The following is an 18,495-nucleotide window of genomic DNA, read 5'->3' on the forward strand; positions in this document are numbered from 1 at the left end:
CCACTTGATAACTTAAATACAAGATATCTTAGAAAGTGAAATATAATTTTGTATATTTGAAATGTGCACTGAGGGAGTTTGGGTTCTTTTTTTTTTTACAATTGCACTGTGGAAAACTGGTGAAAATTGAAGTTACACAAAGATAAATGCAGGACCCAGAGCTGCAAGGGAGCACTCAGCAGGATAATGCTCACGAAATAAAAGAGGACTATTGCATGTGTACATGTGTTTGTGTAAACAAGAGCAAGTGCTGACAGGAGTTTTGTCTCAAATGAGAAAAGCCTAGAGAAATAGGTCAGACCTTTTAAGAGATAATTTGCATTTCTTGGTACTGGGTGTTGGAGGAATGAAACAACAACCGTGCCAGTAATGTCTTCCCAGCTGCATTTATGGTGGTTGGTTTCTGGGAGATGCTTGTCATCCCTCTCTGTCCCTACACCCAGAAGTGGCTCCTGCCTCCCTGTTGCAGCAGCCCCCTTGTCAGAGGGTAGAAATGAGTCCAGACACAGACTCCTTGTTTATCACAGCATGAAAAGGGCCCTGGTTAAATCCTCTTTACAGCTCAGCCATCCTGACCCCAACCATTCACTGACTCTGGCTGCAGCAAGCTCCTGCTGCAGGTTTCCCTTGCAGCCTCTGACTGCTGCTTATTCCCTGCTGAACTCTCACTGCAGGGATCAGTGTGCAGACTCTGACTGCAGGGATCAGTGTGCAGACTCTGACTGCAGCTTTTACCCAGCTAGACTGGGACTGCAGCCCCACACTGACCTCACAGCAGGGATTCTCTCTCCCCAGGATCCTCCTTCTTCATGATCCTCTCGTTCCCTCTCCCTCAAGGTTCCTCCTCCCTCACGATTCCCCTCACGAGCTCCCCCACTCCCTTTTATCCCACTGATCTTTACTGGACACAGCTGTGACTCATCAGGGGCCAGGCTGCATTGGGTAATGGACACAGCTGGGACTGATCAGGGGCAGGGTCACCTGTGTCCCCTTCTCCTACCCAGCATCATGGCCAAATTCAAGTTTGTTTCCCAGGGTCAGGGCACAGGCCAGTACCCCTGTGCCACAATAAAACAGGAATTGATGGGGAAGTCACCCCTGGCAGAGGAACCCAGCTCACCCACACCCTTCCCCTCTTCCTGCCTGTCTCTCCCCATGCCAGCACCCCCACACTGTACCCCAGAGCTCCCAGCCCTCCCCCCATGTCCAGGCTCCCTGTGTGCCACCTGAGACAGCTGCTCCATCACAAGCTCATGCTGGCTGGGAGCATCAGGAAATAGCAGATAACAGCCCAGCATTTGTTATCAGCTCCCCTCCATCTCTGCAGGCACAGAATTTTATGAAAGCAGGAAGAACCTGAGACAGCAGACAACTCTATCTCTGACAAATGTGATGGAAACTGGCCAAAGGATTAAAAAGTTACTGAGAAAGGTTGTGCTTTGTCAATCTTTCAGATGGACTGGGAAAAGAAAGGTAAAGTCCATGGCTTAATTTTGTTTCCCTAGGAAAGCCACCAAAATATTTTGAAAAGTTACCTCGTGTTTCTTGCACTATCAGATTGTATCAAAAATCAATGCATTTGCAAAATCCCAAAGAAGTCAGAATCGCTTTTGTACAAGACTTCTGCCAGCACCATCAGGCAGGGAGCTGCCTGAGGAAAGAGAACCATGTATCCCAGGGCTCCAGGCAGGCTCTGCACTACATCCCCCCTGCTTTGGGTATTCCAAGCTTCAGGGTCAGTGCTCCCACCCTTCCCGTGGGTTCTGTGCCAACCACTAAGCAGCAGAATCCAAACGTAACTCAAGAACAAAATGCTACATTTGTTTTGATCACATTAAAGTCAGAAGGAGCTATTAAAAGAAGTTGTAGCAGATGACTGGGTCTCAAAGAACCACAGGCAATAAATTCACATGGCAGTTTTGTTTCATAACTTCAGTCCTACTTATTCTTTCTTTGTCTATTCTAATTACTCCCTGATATGGAATTAATGTGGAAACCAAATTAAATGCTCCGGAAAGTGTATGAATCAGCTGGCCTGAAAGAAACAACCATTAAAAACAATTAGATAAAAACATCAATTTAGAAATGCACAACGCATTTCTGCCTGAGTCAAAGAACAAGCACAAAGACAAAATGGAGACCTGTGATGCCAGGAAAGGAGCAGCCTCTCGGGGTGTTATGGAGGTGTTTGATATCACCAGGTTGGTGGCCTGCTGCCTTCAGAGAGCATCAGGGCTGGCAGGTGGCACTGAGGAGTGATACATTCAGATCTATATTGCCTCTTTTCTGCAAATCCTCCCAAAACAGTGCTGTCACACTGGGATGGCAAACACTGTAAACTTGGAGCAGGGATATAGCACTGGGACCACACAGATTGTCTGGTCTGAGTCAACACAAGTTAACATAAAGTGAAGCTGAAAATCTGATGGTTTAGGCTGAGATTAACTCAGCAGAAGCAACCACGGGTAAGGAAATACGTCACAGTAAAATGGATTGGGGCCCCCTCTCTCCTCTGGATTTAGAGAGAGAAATTACCCCATGACCGCTGTTTCCCAACAAATACATAAAGAAATGGGGTTTAATACAGCAAGATCTGTGGGTGTGTTACTGACGCTGCATTGGTGATGCTCCTGCAAATCATGACATTTTGGAGGCAAAGTGTGCAATAGCGTGGACTGTAAGAGCCTGAGTTCATTGGATGTAAATACTGCTGTCGGCGTGGCGAGCGCAGACGCTCGTTAGGGTACATTAATTCTCTGGAGCTGATGGTATGAATAAGTGTGCATAATGTCATCTCTGAACAGCTCTGCCAGCAGGAGCCACACAGAGAGGCTCAGGCAGAGTTTAACTAAAGCCTTTCAGACACTTGCACACCCCAGGAAGGACCAGAAGTGCTTGACACTGTCTTAGTTTGGGAAGACAGGAGTCTGCCAGGGAAAAGCCTTGGAGCTTCCCTTGGAATGGAGAAAGTAAACTCCCTCCCTCTGAAAAATTATAATTTTGAAATTAAGTGGCTTTCAGGCAAAGATATGGGAATAGGAACAATAGTTCTTTACTAGGAATATTAAAAATGTAGTAGTAAAAAAAAAACCTAACAAAAAAGAAAAACACTGGCAGAGTCAGAACACAACCTGACACCCTGTTGGTCAGGGTGTTGGCAGCAGTCCAATTAAATTCTCCTGGAGTAACAGATGTGGTTCTGTTACAGTAGAGATGTAGAAGGGTCCAGTGTGGCAAGATGGGACCAGTCTTCCTCTGGGAATCCAGTGCAAACAGGCTGCCTTGATGTTCTGAATCTCAGATTTTTATCCAGGTAGGAATTCTTGGTTCCTCCCACTTTGTGGAGCATCTCCCACGGGATGATGTAATTTTATCAGCCATGCAGTGAGCCTCGATGGCCCATTAACAGCAGATATCCCCCAAGGGGGAATGGGTCGTGGAAGAGATAAAGAACACTGCCCCAGCTGGTTTAACAGCTGGCCATTAACAGAAGACACCTGCCCCCTCCCCTCCAGTGTTATGAGGAATGGATCATGGAAGAGATGAAGAAAAACACCTCCCCAACCAGTTTCAACAGATGGGAATAGAACACGTATTGCAACCCAGACAGACACATGCCCACGCTGCACTTGAGGAACAGCGAGCTTGGAGTCAACACAGGAAGCACCTGCTATCCAGAAGCCCCACAAAACGAAGAGCACGGCACATGCAGCACAATTTCCAACATGGAAACCTCACAGAGGAGCTGGAAAACTCCAGATGAACCAAAAGAGCCCTGAACCACAGCCACTGCCTGGTGGGGACAGGCTCAGTGTGGACTGTGGGATGTGACCCTTCTATTTCCTTGAGGAGATGAAGAATTTCCCCTGGTTTCCCAGCTGAGAGAATACAAAACAGGAACACAAACTCCTTGCAAGTGCTGAGGCACCCACAGGAGGCATTTCCTTAAGTGGCTTCACTATTTCTCTCCTCTTGAATACTTGAATACATGTTTTCTCCAGCAAAGACAGCTTACCCAGTGAGCCTAAATATACTCCTAAGAACGATTTTTAGCACACAATGGGATATGTACAGGTTGGCAAGTATTTAAAAATAATCTCTATTGTACCCCACTGACAAAAAACACCTCAGAAACATCTTCTAAATGCCACGCTATCAATGCTGTCAGTAAACGTTTTAGGAATAAAAAATGAATTCTTGCATGAAACTCCATTTATTTTAAGTTTCCCAAATCATATTGCCACCTCAGTCATAAGAATCCACTTGTATTAAATAGAAAGCCTTTCTGTGATCCAAATTGAGATTATATTCCCCTTTTATACATGAAAATTATCAAAGGTGCAGTGTTAATAGTCATGAAAAGTCATTTCCCTAAGGAGATTGTGGCATCAGCTAAAATATCAATCTTTCAGTTATTTACAAGAATAAATGCCAATATTATCACTGGGAAAAGTACTGATATAGCAAAAGAATTCTAAGTGTTACTCAGATGGAGCTAATTCTTACTTCATACAAAAATAGCGAAATAAAAGATAACTTTTCATTATGTAATTGCTATCAGTTTTTATATAACTTTTCACGTGTTTAAATAGTATTGAAGGGAAACAATGGCATTATTCTGATATTAAAAGGTCTGTAAAAAGAGGAAGGTGCTCTGTAACTAATAATAAATCCTTGTTTGCAGAGGCACACACTGAGTGCTTAAGAGGCAAAACCATGTTATTGCTATCAACATGTGCTGAAACACCGAGATATACACAAAGATACTGAAAAGGGGGGATTTACTGCTCATAGCAGCTTTCACACACACAGCTTGACTTTTTTGCTGGTAGTTTACTGGTAGATGATGGGAGGTAGGATTTACGCACTTTTCAAGTTAATTACTCTCAAACTAGATTTCTACAAAAGCAAAGGAAACAAGAGAGATGATGAATCACTATACTTGTCTATACTCTCAACAAAAATGGATTTGGATTTCAAAATAACAACCAAAAAAAAACCACCACCACAAAAAAAAAAAAAAAAAAAAAAAAAAAAAAAAAAAAAAAAAACACCAAAAAAAAAACAACCTGAGGACTGAAGAGACTTATAAGCATATCACTGTATTTATTTCTTCTTTCTGGAAAGAGAAATCAACAATATCAAAACAACAACTCTGCACCACTCTGAACTGGAATAAAGTTCACACATTCCTGAAAATGTCACACACAGAGCAGAGGCAGAGATGTCTCAACACTACACCAGTTTAACTAATGCAGGTAACTTCACACTCTGTTGTCTGGCTAACAATTATATCTCCTGAAAAGACCTGCCATTTATTGAAGGGGGAAAGCCAATTTTAAGAAGGTACAGATAACTCAAATACCACACTGCAGTTATTTATCTTCCAGATAAATCTTTATTTATTTACATTGTCCCAGTCACTGAGGGGCTCAAGAGATGAACTTGCTGGGCACCTTAAGATGGCAACTTCAGTTTGTTTAAGCTTGCACTTTAGGAGAGCTTTAGTGTCATCTTCTACACTTGATGCTCTCCATACTAGTTTCACCTTTTTCCTCCATCAGTATTGCAGAACAAACAAGAAAAATCCTGAAAACCTCTGAAAACCTTCTGAAAACCTCTCTCACCTGTATCCCTATAAACTTAGTGGAGAAACAGCCCACACTTCTGGCCAGCTCACTGCTCAGAGACTCAGTCCTCCACCCACTGATGTCCCCAGGATTCCTCCTATTCCTTCCCTGACCACCCCAGACTCCACAGTCAGGATACCCCTGGTTAAACTTAATAAGTCCCAGAAATACCCAAGCACTTTATGCAATTCAACAATAACTCAGTGAATTTAGGCTGGCTACAATGATAAGAATTTTGCTCTGTGTGCACAAGTAGATGGCACTGATTTCAGCAATAATTGCTTAGAAAGACAATTTTAGAATCAAATTAGCAGTTAAATAATTGTAGAAATTATATAGAGAGATTTCTTTGATTGCACAGTTGTAATAATGGCTGCAGAAATCTGTCCTACACAATATGCTACATTATTGTAGCCTAAAGTTAATATTGTTGAAAACTCACCGCTTTCCGAGAACACGCTCCTGTAAGATTCTTTCTTTGGGGTGATTTTAATTATCTACACTAAACTGAAAATATTGGCCATGTTGAAATATCTGATAAACCTTGAATATTCCACACTGCATTATCTCAGTCCTGCTCCCATTATCTATGACTTTCAATGCACCACTGATTTTTTCCAAGGAGCTGTTGGTTTTCCAACACACGCTTCCCAGGCAGCCCGTCCAGCAGGGATGAGTGTCCTGCAGGGTGTCGGAGGGCTGGCTGTAATTTCAGATAAGCATTGGACGTGCTTCCCTTCCAGCATTCCAAGGGTTTCATTAATTGCAGAGGCTGACTTGGAGCCTTTTAGAGGACAAAAAGGAGATTAATTTCGAGATGCCATTCCTGTCTTCTACCTAGGGCACCCAGGCCCACGCTGCAAACCAGAGGAAGCCAAAGTTATCACAAAAGGAAGAGTCCTACAGCCAGGGGGAGAGTGAAGCATCCCTGACTGGCTTGAAATAAGGGTTTGTTGGGGTTTTTTCCTCAATTGTTGATTGTGTCCTTATTGCTAGGAGACAAAGCAAACAAAGAACAGCATTTACCTTTGTTCTACAATATTGTGACATTTAAACAGGGTAAATGGGAGCTGTCAAATACAGATTTTGATATTGATGATGATGATAGACTGGATTAGCAGAGAAAGGATTTGATTGATGATGGAACAAAAAGAGGAAGGAATAATTAATGCCCAGGATTGAATTTTTACAGCCGATGAGCCACTTTAAATTCATTTTATATTTCTATCAGACTAAATTTTTGATTCAGTATTCTTAAATTTCAGCGAGACGTTTGATTTTATATCTCACATTTTGATTAATAGAACATAAAATTGATACGGTGCCTATGCAATAGACTTTAAATTATTAAACTGAGCAGCAGTGCTTTCAATAGACTCACGTGGGGACTGATTTGCAGCCTTGCAGCCAACATTTTTGTCAGTAGGAACTATCTGATGGAAGTTCCCAGATGACAAGTGGGGAGGTGAGAACAATGAAGCCCAGCAGATGCAGTCAGGTACCAGACACATCTGGAAGTAAGGACTGGAGACCAATTCTGCAGGGTAAGAGTGTCTATGAGGGCAGCTGTGATGGAGGGTTGTGGCTACTGAGCAGCTTCCACAAGTAGGAGAAGCACTTGAGCTGCAGGGTCATTAATCTTGCTTCTCTCAATTACACCAAAGTCTGCAGAGTAGACTTGTTCCAAAAAAAAAAAAAAAAGTAAACCTTGGAAGCAGAGATGAATAATCAGATCAATGGATGCCACTACAAGAGTAACCTCAATTCAACTTTTATATTTGGGAGGATCAGCACTACAACAAAAACTTACATTACATCTGACACTGCTGCTGATGCCCACTGCTGACAAACCAGGAACAGCAGACCAGCTTGGGGGCTGCAGCTTCAGAGGGACACCAGACTGAAAACACTTCAAAGAAGAGTCACAAGAACGATGAAAGATGTGGGAAACACACCTTTGATGGAACCCTCTGAGAACTCAAAGCAGAAGGCATGACTTGATCACAGTGCAAAAGGAGCTGTGCCATGTGTGCATCAGTCACTAAAACAAAGAGAAAACTTATGGCTCACATCTTTCAGAAGGCAAACTTGACACCAGTGGGGTCCTTTGTGACCCAAATGCCTGGAAATGTTTTACCAGAAGAAGTTTTCTTGTGTTCTGCACTCCTTCATATGGTCAATGAGTACCTTTCCCTAGCTTGCAGTTATTTATTCTTTTGGATATGGGACTACTGGAGGAAAAGCTCCAGGTGCTCAGGAGTATCCCCAGCTGGTCAACAACACTTTTGTACATGGACTCTCAGTAAAACATAAAGGTTTTGCTTCACTCAGTACAACACAAAGAGCTCTTGGTAGGTGATAATCTGGTGAAATTCCTTTTGAAAATAACTCAATAACTTCATGTTAATTATGTGACAGGAGTTCATAATCTTTCTATAGCTGTTTCAATAGCCTAAAGAAAGGTACACATAGAAAATAATGCTTTTTTAAAAAGCAGGAGAGCCACAAAGAACACCTCATAAAATGTCTAATCAACACTCCCACTTATTTAGCAAGAGATCACTGCCTGTAGACAATTTAGAGGTCAAGCTCTAATAGTCCAATAAAGTCAAACATTTGTTTTTAAACAGCTACACATTTTAGATACCAAACCTTGCATAGGGAAATATACTGATAAATCCAGGAGGCTGTATCTTTGAAAACATCCCTGTAGTATCCACTGTGAGAGCTCCTGTCTGTTTATGGACTGACAGCCAACAGTGGACAGGTTGTTTTTCATGTCTGCTCCTATGTGTATCTAATTCAGCAGCTACACTCAGCAAAAAAACCCCAAACAAACAAAAATCCTACAAAACCAACCAAATAAACAAAGAAAACCACACATCAGGGTTTGAGACTTTCAGAACTGGTGAGCACCAGCAAATTCATCAAAAGTCACAAACCCATCAGGGAATACTACAGCTACAGCTGTATGGACAGCTACAACAGTCAAGCCTACAGCAAACATGAAGCCTTAAAAACATTCAGCCAAGACCACAGGATCACAGAAGTGCTTTTAATGTTACAGTATCGTGGAAGGCCAGACCAAAATATGCTAAATAAAACAAAAAACATCAGTTTTAAGAATTTTTGAAAACTACCCCTAAAAATTTCAGCTTCAAAATCTCTCATCAAAGACAATGACAGAAAACCATCCTGATTAGCCATGACTCCTATAAAAATCCAATTTTTCACTACTGACACATTCATCTGCCAAAGCTACTCATCAGATTAAAGGAAAACCACACAAAGGAAGAACTCATCAAGTCTGTAATGGTTTCTTTTAAATCAGTTTTTCAGAACTTGAGTGACAAAGAACATCACATAAGTTAAATCATTTTCATTATTTTAAAAACAAAGAACAACTATCTGGTAAGAAACTGCTTCCTCAGATAAACTTCCATATTTCAACTCTTTTTCTTACCATTTTTACATTGGTTGCCAAAATATTTTGCTGGTGTCAGTTATTTCATTGTTTAAGAAATACCACAGAAAAACTAATACATCTTTGTTTCCCATTCCTTTGGAATCTGTTTTTTTTGACATTTTAATTTCCGTGCATTTGAATGCTTAGCTTTTTTCTTGTCTTAGTAACACTTAAAAATTAGTTTCTTAGCCTTGTGAATGACATGCATTTATGTACCAATCTTGTGTTAAGCCTAGCTAGGATTTATAGCAGGTTTAATTTACAAAATCCATACCTCTCAAACACAGGGCACCAATTTGTTTAAAGACTTTTCACATCTTTTCAGCTGAAGACACTGCAGTGAGATCATCACATCACTAAGCAGCAGAGTGGTGCAGGAGAGTTCTGCTGCTTTTTTATTACCTGGGATACAGATGGACTGCAATTCACAGCAGCTCCCTTCAGGAAGGTTTCACCAGCACCCGTCTGCAGGAGCACTGAGGAAAGCACACCCCAGGGGGGATCTCACACACAAAGACTTTCCTAGAGAACAACCAAAACCTCTGCAGTCCACACAGAGGCTTTGCAGCCACAGCGAGGAAAATGCAGACACATGAGGGTAATTCAGGAGGAATTTCAGAAGAGCTACAGCTGCTCCCCTGCTGACTCACCAAACCTGATGATAATACCTGAAAATTGGAGGCCCAGACTTACGCTATGTGTTTACAGTCTTACACGGATTTTGGTGTAATTTCTCCCACGAGTTCTTCCCATTCTAAGTCAGTAGGAATCAGCTGGAGCATTTCCCTAAAAAGGTTGCTAACAGGTGTTAAAATGACAGACAAGGCACTGTAGACAGTTTCATATCTACAGCAATGCTGTGGAGAAAACATGACACATGGAAATGGACACTGTCTTGTAGGTCTGGGTTTTAATTGTTTTCATCTTTGAATGTTCTTTCATTTTTCCTTCTTTCCTCCTGCTCCCAGAATGCAGAAAGGTATTTCTTCTGATTTAACCTCCAGATCAAGTAGAAATATGTGTGTTACATTTTGTTATACATGCTGTATATACATACCTCTTAAAAGTAATCAATTTTATATTTATATTAATTATACATTATGTAATATTACATAATAATATATAACGGTATATAGCATATAATTAATTGCATATTCTAGATTAATATCTATTAGCTTTTAATTAAATACCCTTGCTGGGAGTTTTTCTGTGTGCTGTTTGAGCTGGGAAATGCCCTGTCCAAAGCCCCTCAGTGCTATCCCACCTTGCTGGTTTAGCAATAAAAGGCAGGTCACTTTAGGAAATGCAATATTTCCTACACTGGACTCAGCAGAAGGGAGTGAGAACAGTAACTATCCATCAAAATGCTCATTTCTTTCTTAATGAAACGTTGACACGTTTGGACATTGAAGCCTAAATTCATTTGAAAACATTATCAGTATTTACTGCAGCAGAAACAACCTTTCCCACATGACTAAGAAAATACCATAAACAGAAAATTACTCACAGTCCCCTTCCTCTTGTTCATTGGCCTGACCTCAAGCAAGTGAGACAGACTTAAAAAAACAGCCCAGTGAAGACTAGGATGCAATACACTGCTGGGTGAGTGAACATGTCAGAAAATAAGATTTATAAGTTCTTTTACCATAGGCCTTAAACAGCCAGCCAGCATTCCCTACAGGAAAAACATGGATACCCCTCAACCTACTCTGAGCTCCTTGCTTGTCTTTATCTACAGAGAACAGCTTCATCCAAATGGTTTCATATATATGAATTTAGAGAATTCTCTATTTATGTGGATAATAAAACCAGATTATTTACTGTCAGCTGATCATTTATTATCAGTTCAGATCCAGGAATGCAGTGGAAGAAGGTATCCTCCATGGCTGGAGGATCTGTGCCCACCAAAACCTCAAATCCTGCCAAAGAAGCACCTTCTTGCCTGTTCCTGGTAGCCTGTTCTTTCAGCCCTTGCTGTAGATCCCTGTCAGGATTTGACTAAGAATGGGGCAGAACTGGAACTTTTCACTGTTCTTTCACAGGGTACCTGAGATGTCTGCATGCATTTTGCTCTGTTGGGGTGATCAGAACACTGAAAGAGCAACATGACCAACCTGAAACTACTGATCTTCCAAAATGCTGGACTGGCAATTGTGGAGAGCAGCCACAGGAGACTGGAGGGTGCCTTTTTCCACATCCTCATCCCTTTCCATAGTGCAGAGCTGGATCTAGGGAAGAACTCATGCCCCGTGTGCTCACAGCCCTCACCCCTGCAGCAGCTCCTCTGGCAGTGAGAACACCAACCCGTGCACTTCCAGATGCAGTTCTGGTGCTTTTTGGGGAGTGCCAGGAGCTGAGCTGAGCCAGGGCTCAGGTAGCTGCCATCCATCGGGAGCCACAGGCTGTGGGAGGTGGCACTGGCAGTTCAGCAGCTGGCACGGAGCACTCTCTGAGTTGTTCAATCAAAGCTCCAGCTGCGAGGAGCAGCCACGGCGCGGGAGGTGTCCTTATTGTTTGTGAAATCATTGTTAATTAAGGTGAGATCTCGCTGTGCTGGTGTTCACTGAACACAGGGAGAAATGGACCTTTCCCTGGCAAGTTTATCACTCAAACAGGCTGCACAAGCAAACACAAAGGATGATTCAAAACATAAAAGGTATATTTTATTGTTTCTGAAAACTTTAGTTCTGCGGGCCCCCCACTGCAGTCCCTCTGATTAGCTGATTAATCTTATGAGCAACACAACCATGAGCAGTGTGTCTTTCCCTCTGTTTTATACAAACCATAGTGACAAAGGCATTGACTGGCAGAGAGATGCTCCACTAACACCAGATCAGCTTTCAACAGCTGCCTTTCAAAACTGTGTCTCCTCCCAGAGGAAATGGTTGCCCACATTTCACAACTGTGGGTCACAAGCAAGTACTACCTGGCTGGAGCATGGTAGGAGTCAACTCAAACCCTCACCTTCCCTCCTTTGGTTCCTGGTGCTTTACTTTTTTCTTTCTTGACAGATATGTTCAGTTTGACCTATTTTTTGCACTGGCCATTCTGTAGCTCTGATTGTGGTGGGCAGCGTAACTTTGTTTTCAACCCAAACTCCAGCAGTGGTCCTGGGGCTGACACACTGTGGAAATTAATTATTAACTCTGCATGTCACTGGGCAGTATGGCACATACCCAGCTAAAGGAGCATAAAATACTTGTAAAACTACAAATAAAACTTCTTATCTGATGTTTGAAACTTAATCAGTCTGTCATCCATGCTGAAAGTGTCCCAGGGCACCGACCAGTACAAAATGCTCCTGGTTCCCTGCTTTGTCTTCACACACTGCCATGCCAGGTGTTGCACACAAACCCAAAAGAAGGCTGGAGCATTTATCCATAAGTGTGTGCATCTGTACCGATATAATTTACCCAGAGAGGCAAATATTGCCCAGTGCAGGAAGCTGTAGTAAAAAATGGTGCATGACAAATGCTGTTACCAGTGTTTACTGCATCCCGTATCACCACTTGGACTCCGTGGCAGTAGATCAGCTCTATTAATCATACACATTCCTGGAGTAATCACCAAAATGAGTAAAAGCACATTTGCTTAAAAGAAATCCAGGCCTAGACTGCTCTTTATGAACATTCTTAGACACAAATTACGCTCTTGATTGAAAATTTGGCTCTACCACGTTTTGCTCCTGATTTCAATGGGAGGCAGCACTGCAGGTGCTCTACGCCTCTGGAAGGCAGAGCTTTTAAGGTTAATTGTCATCCAATTTATGCACCTCAGCAATCATATCTAGTGATCAACACAGCACAGGAGTAGTAAAGTTTTATTTGCTATTTCAGCTGTAAAGCCCAAAGCTATCAAGTAAAACAAATTAAGTTTAGTACCTTCATGTAACTGCCCAATAATCTAAAATTCCCAGGCAAAGCCTATCAGTGACAGTATTTTCCACTGTGTGGGCTGTGTGTACACTGTGATTATGTACTTTGGCTTGGTGCTGTTGTTGCTTCTCTCCTCTTTTTCTCTTTCCCAAGCCATCGGCTCTGAGATACCTACAAGTATGTTTTTTAACTTTATTGGATTTCTTCACTTACAAATGAGATCATGGCTATGATCACTTACAAATGAGATTTATGGCTATGCCATAAATACATGTAAACCACAGAGGAAGAAACAGAGTATTAGCACTTTTCACCCTACTCTTCAATCTCATCCTGGAGCGTGAAGAGGTGTCTTGTTGCATTGTCAGAAACACCTCAGCTTTGGCAACTGAACTCTGAGAGCCTGGCCACCTCCAAGGGAAGGAACACCTCTCATAACTCAGGTGTGGTGTGAGAGTTCCTGTGACATCCAGACTGACTTGACCAGCAAAGGTAAAAAATTAGCCATTCCTCTGATGATGGGTCCATTTGTCTTATAGAGGTAAATCAGACTGTGGCATTGACATGCCCAGCACAAGGAATGCAGTAAGAGGCACTGTTCCACCAACCTACAACCTGCAGATGACAAACCTTATTATGTTATGGCTGTAAAACTGACATCAGTTGTATACAATTACGGAACATACATGCTAGCAGCTTCAAAACGTGGACTCACATCCCCAGTCCTTTCTTAAGTCCATAGAAATAATCTAGCCCTGTATCAATTTTAGCCTCTTTTAGCATAGCCTCAGAATTATATTTGGCATCTCTCTCTGGCACATACAATAACTGCCAGCAACAGTAACCATGTCTGCATTGAGGTCACCGAGTATATTCACTGCTGTGAGAAGTCTGGAGAGCACAGGACACTGCCCGACTCAAAAAGTCCGGGGAAACGGGCAAAATATAACCCAGAAATTGTCGGAGCTTTCAGCTGCAATTGAGATGTAGCGCTCAGATCTCAGCAGAGCTTGCCCTCTCCTAACCCCTCCTTATCTTCCCCTCCTCCCCACCACACACACACACATAGAATCACTAGAATTGATCCTCCGGTTTAACAAAAGCCTCGGCCCGTCCCTTTCTCCGCAAGGAACAAGACCCAATCCAACTCTCCCGTCCCATAGGAAATGCGCCAGGCAGGCAGCCCGCGGGTGATGGCAGCGCCGGCTGTCTCGGGGAAAGGCACAAACCCCGAGCCTTCCGTGCCACAGAGCAGCCTCTGTTCCGCGAGCGGCAGAAAAAGGATGCGGCAGACAAAGAGAAGCGCCCGGCTGCTGCCCGCTCCCGGCGGTGCCGGGCACCGGGCGCGCTTCCCGCCGCCGCCGCGTCCCTCCCGGAGCGCGGCCCCGGTGCGGCTGCAGCAGGTGAGGCTGCCGGGCGCAGGGCAGCCCCGCCGAGCCGCGCCGGGGCGGCGGCGGCCCCGCGCTCCTCCCGCGCCCGCCCGAAGCCGCCGCCGCTGCTGCTGCTGCTTACCCGGGTCGGCGCGGGCGCTCGGCAGGACGGCCGCGGTGACGGCGAGCAGCAGGACGGCGGCGGCCGGGCCCGCTCCGCCGCCCGCGGGCCGGGCGCTGCGCGGGGCGGCGGGGCCGGGCGCCGCCTCGGGCCCCGCGGGGCGCGCCCCGCTCCGCCCGCCCGCCCGCAGCATCCCCGCGCCTCGCACGGCCCCGCCGCGCTCAGCGGGCAGCGCTGCCCATCGCCGGCCGGGCTCTGGAGCGGCGGCTCGGCAGGCGGGCGGCGGCGGAGGGGGCGGAGAGGGGGCCCCGCATGCCGCCCGCGGCTCTGCCCGCACGCCGCGGGACGCGGGGCCGGGGCTGCCCGGCGGCGGCGCGGCCCCTCGGGCTCCGGCGCGGGGAGCGCCGCGGAACGGAGCTGCACCCACAAAGGGCTCTCGGCGCCGCCAGCGCCGGCCCCGCTCCCCGCCCTCCGAGCGCGGGAGGCGGGAGCGGGGGCGGCGCTGCCGGGGCCGCGGCGACCCCTCCGCCGCCCCCCGCGCTCCGCCGGGGCTGTGGCAGGGGCGGGGGGCGACCGCGGGGCCCTGGGCTCGGTCCGTGCTCGCCGGGACACGTGCGGCGCGACAGCGGCTCCCGGGGATGTGTCACCTCCCCCGTGTGCATGGAGCGATTGTGCCCGGCGCTGCCTTTGGGTGTAAACCGAGGTGCAGCCGCCCGCAGCGGTGCTGCGACCTGGGCAGGCTAAAAGTCCCTCTCTGCTCGCTGTGGGAACCGAAACTGCCAGCTGGTGTCCCGACCTGGGAGTCGCCGGGCCCGGACATCTCCAAAGATGTCCCTCGTTATCCCAGGCACCGGCCAGCACCTCCTCTTGGCAAAGCAGCCCGAGCCCTGCCACAGCGCCCATCACCGCTGGCAGCATTTCTGCAAGTGCAGAAGCAGCTCTGAGAATAAAGAAGCTCGAGTGTACCGCAGGAGGCGACCCAAGCGACAGCGGCGTGCTCAGGCACTCGCTGTGCAAACACAGGAGAGGTCTTCTCTGGTCGCCCCTGTCCTGCACTCGCTCCATCACTCCCTCCCTGGCTGGGATGGGCTCAGACATTCCAGACTCAAAGGGAAGCTCCAAGACAGAGGTTCCTCTCTGTTTTGCTTTAAGGTACACCGGGAGATGTAGAGCATGTGAAATGTGTTAAGGACAGCAGGGGGGTGAGCCCCAGCTGCTCCCTCAGTCACCCTCACAGCCAGCACTGGGGCAGTTCATTCAGTGTTTTCTCCAAGTCCTGTTTGCAGCAGAGGCAGGTGAATTATTTATCCTGGTACCGTCTCCTTCCTGAACTGCATCCGTGAATTCTTTTAGCTCCAGGACATGCCTGCGGGCAACAGGCAGTGACGGTGGGAGGAGGAGCAGTGCAAAGGTGGGTTTGGGCCACCACACGCTCCAGGACCCCGAGAGCTGATCCTGAAAGGCTGCAGCGTTGCTTACATGCAGGAAAGCTGTCCCAGCCTCCCAGCAATTCTGCTGCCCTGGAAGTTGTCATGCTGAGAAATCCTTACAAGTCACGTTTGAGGTGGAGCAAGCCTCAGCATGGGCCGGCCACAGCCTGACACCCTGGTACCCAGCCACTGGCAGCATCCAAAGCCCTGACAACCCATAATTACCTTTTTATCTGACTGCTTCAGCACACTCCCAGTGTCACCAGCACAATTATGCTGTCCCATTTCCGCCGTTTTACTTTTCCCCCAAATCATTAATTCATTCCGTGCAAAATTAGCTTCCCCTTGATGACTGCAAGCGATTATCCAGAGCAAAGATGGCAGTTTATGATTATTATAGTGAAATGGAGCTTGCTCATCACTCTGCTTAATCCAGAGCCAGCACGTTTAGTGCAGGGCCCTCTGCTGGCATCCTCAGGCAGCCCTGCACAAACCTCATTTCAATCATTTTTCATCTTTTTCTAGGTGTTGTCATAACTCAGCTTTGCAATAGAGCCATCAATAAGCTAATTTTGACAGCACTTTTTTTCAGGCTAGCTCTTATACATTATGGTCTCTTAATTTTCCATTACAGCGTGTGTGCACATGTATTATGAATAAAATACAAGTAGCAGATTGAGTTATTTCAAAGGATTTTTAAAAATGTGTATTCTATTCCAGAATGAGGAATGGGTCTTTTACAGCTGGTGAAGAAACACTGGGGTTTTACCAAGCAACTGTAGTTAGCTACTTCCTAAACTCAACTTTTCTAATCCTGTTTGGGTTTGGGTTTTTTCCAGATCCAAAACCGCCTTGCTTGCAGTGGACCTACTGCAAGCATTCCAAGCCTTGCTTCTTTTTATGAGGGAACCCAAAAGACAAGGATCTCACACACGGACGAGAAGTGACTGTGGCCAGGCAGTGGCTTCTCTGTGGAGATGGTAGCAGGCCATGGTCTCTCTTTACAACAGAACAGCTGGCATTTTTCATTTTCATGAAAATCTCCCTCCCCAAATAGAACCACAGAATGGAGTCCAGCCTCCAGGCATCTCTGCCAACAGGGCGTGGATGCTCCTAATCTGCCATTTCAGGGTCCAAGGAGAAGAATCCATTCAAATGTCCACTTCAGCCTCTCAGCATAAAGCTTTATCATTCTAACAAGTACTCAGTGCTGTTCCGTAGGACAAGGGCAGGTAGAATTATCTGAACCTGCTTAGAGCACAAACCCACCCCTCCTGAGAGAGAAAATGCAACTTCCTTCCTACAGGTGAAAGGCAGGAAGATATAATTAACATTAATCACCGTCAAACCTTACCCATGGCTTAATAAGCCTTCCTGCACAGTAGGACATCGTGTCAGCCATTTCACTCAGTGTGGGGAGAGGCAGGAGGGGCTGCAGCCTTCCCCTGGTGTTCCCAGAGCTCGGCACTGCTCCAGACACCACCTGCTGAACACCGCGGGCCTGCAGGGATGTTACAGCTCCCTAGTGGAGAGCAGCACTGCTCACACCCCTCCCAAAATTTTGACTCCTGCTGCCTCAGTCCTCTACAGGAGCTGCACTCACAGTGTGCATGAGCTGCAGTGGTGACTGTGACTCCATCACCAGGACTGCAGGACTGCTCTGTGAGTTGTGCCAAGCAGCAGTTTCTCTCTTGACTCCCAGAGACTGATCATCTCTCCAGCTGAAAACCCAAGCTAACTCATTGGGACAACACAGCGTCACCCTGAACCACTTTGTCCCGCTGCAGATCTGTGGCATGTGACAGCCTCATTGACTCTGGAAGCCTTCCTTGAATGAATTTGCCATCTTAACTGCAGTACAAACCTGTCCTTGGCATTTAGTGACAGGGAAAAATATCAGATTTTAAACCAGTGTTTGTCATCCTAAAGACAGTTGAAGAGGAAGATGACTTACACATGCCTGTCCTAGTCCACTCCTTCCACAGGATGGGAAAGAATATAGGGGAACATAAAGAACAGGTGGACATTATTACTAATTGAAAGCAAGAACAGAAAAGGCTTCACGGGCAGGGTATTCACTTTGAAAGGCTCAGGCTGCCTTCCCTCGTTTGTTAGATGTTGCCAGAAGTGAGAGTGTGAAATGCAACAAGCCTGTGGCCCTATTTGCCATGGGAAAAGTGGGTTCTAGAGACCAACATGCATTTAAAAGTCAACAATACACGAGGCTAACTATAAAGAAGGGAAAGGAAGCAGCTTTCAAAGCAACAGGCATCTGCAGAACTTGGACAGAGGTGTTTATACATCACCCAAGGCACAGAGCTGCAGCAAAAGCTTTGCACTGTGACCCATTGCACTGAAGAGTGAGCGCTGTGACAGATCTGCATCAGCAGCACCTTGTATTTAGAAAATGAAAGCTTTCTGTCAACTCTGAAATACTTTGCTATCAAAAATACACTGCCCTGTCATTTCAGTCTTTTACACTTCATTTCTGACTGGCCCTTAAATGCAGTGGTAGGCACAGAAACCACCCTCCCCACAAGCACATGTGTGCACCCAACCACCAGGTTTCAAGCACTGCAACCCCACGGCAGAGTGAGCACATT

General features: G+C 45.8%; 1 protein-coding gene across 1 annotated transcript in view; it reads right to left on the reverse strand.

Annotated features, from left to right (window-relative positions):
• Positions 1-14,600, reverse strand: part of KIAA1549L (KIAA1549 like) — a 136,571-nt gene extending 121,971 nt beyond the window's left edge. Inside the window, exon 1 of the mRNA XM_063397930.1 lies at positions 14,484-14,600. The gene's annotated coding sequence lies outside the window, so the exon portion shown is untranslated. The remainder of the gene's footprint in view (positions 1-14,483) is intronic.
• Between the last annotated feature and the right edge of the window lie 3,895 nt (positions 14,601-18,495).

This window comes from Prinia subflava, chromosome 5, assembly GCF_021018805.1.
Source record: "Prinia subflava isolate CZ2003 ecotype Zambia chromosome 5, Cam_Psub_1.2, whole genome shotgun sequence".
NCBI classification, from domain to species: Eukaryota; Metazoa; Chordata; class Aves; order Passeriformes; family Cisticolidae; genus Prinia; species Prinia subflava.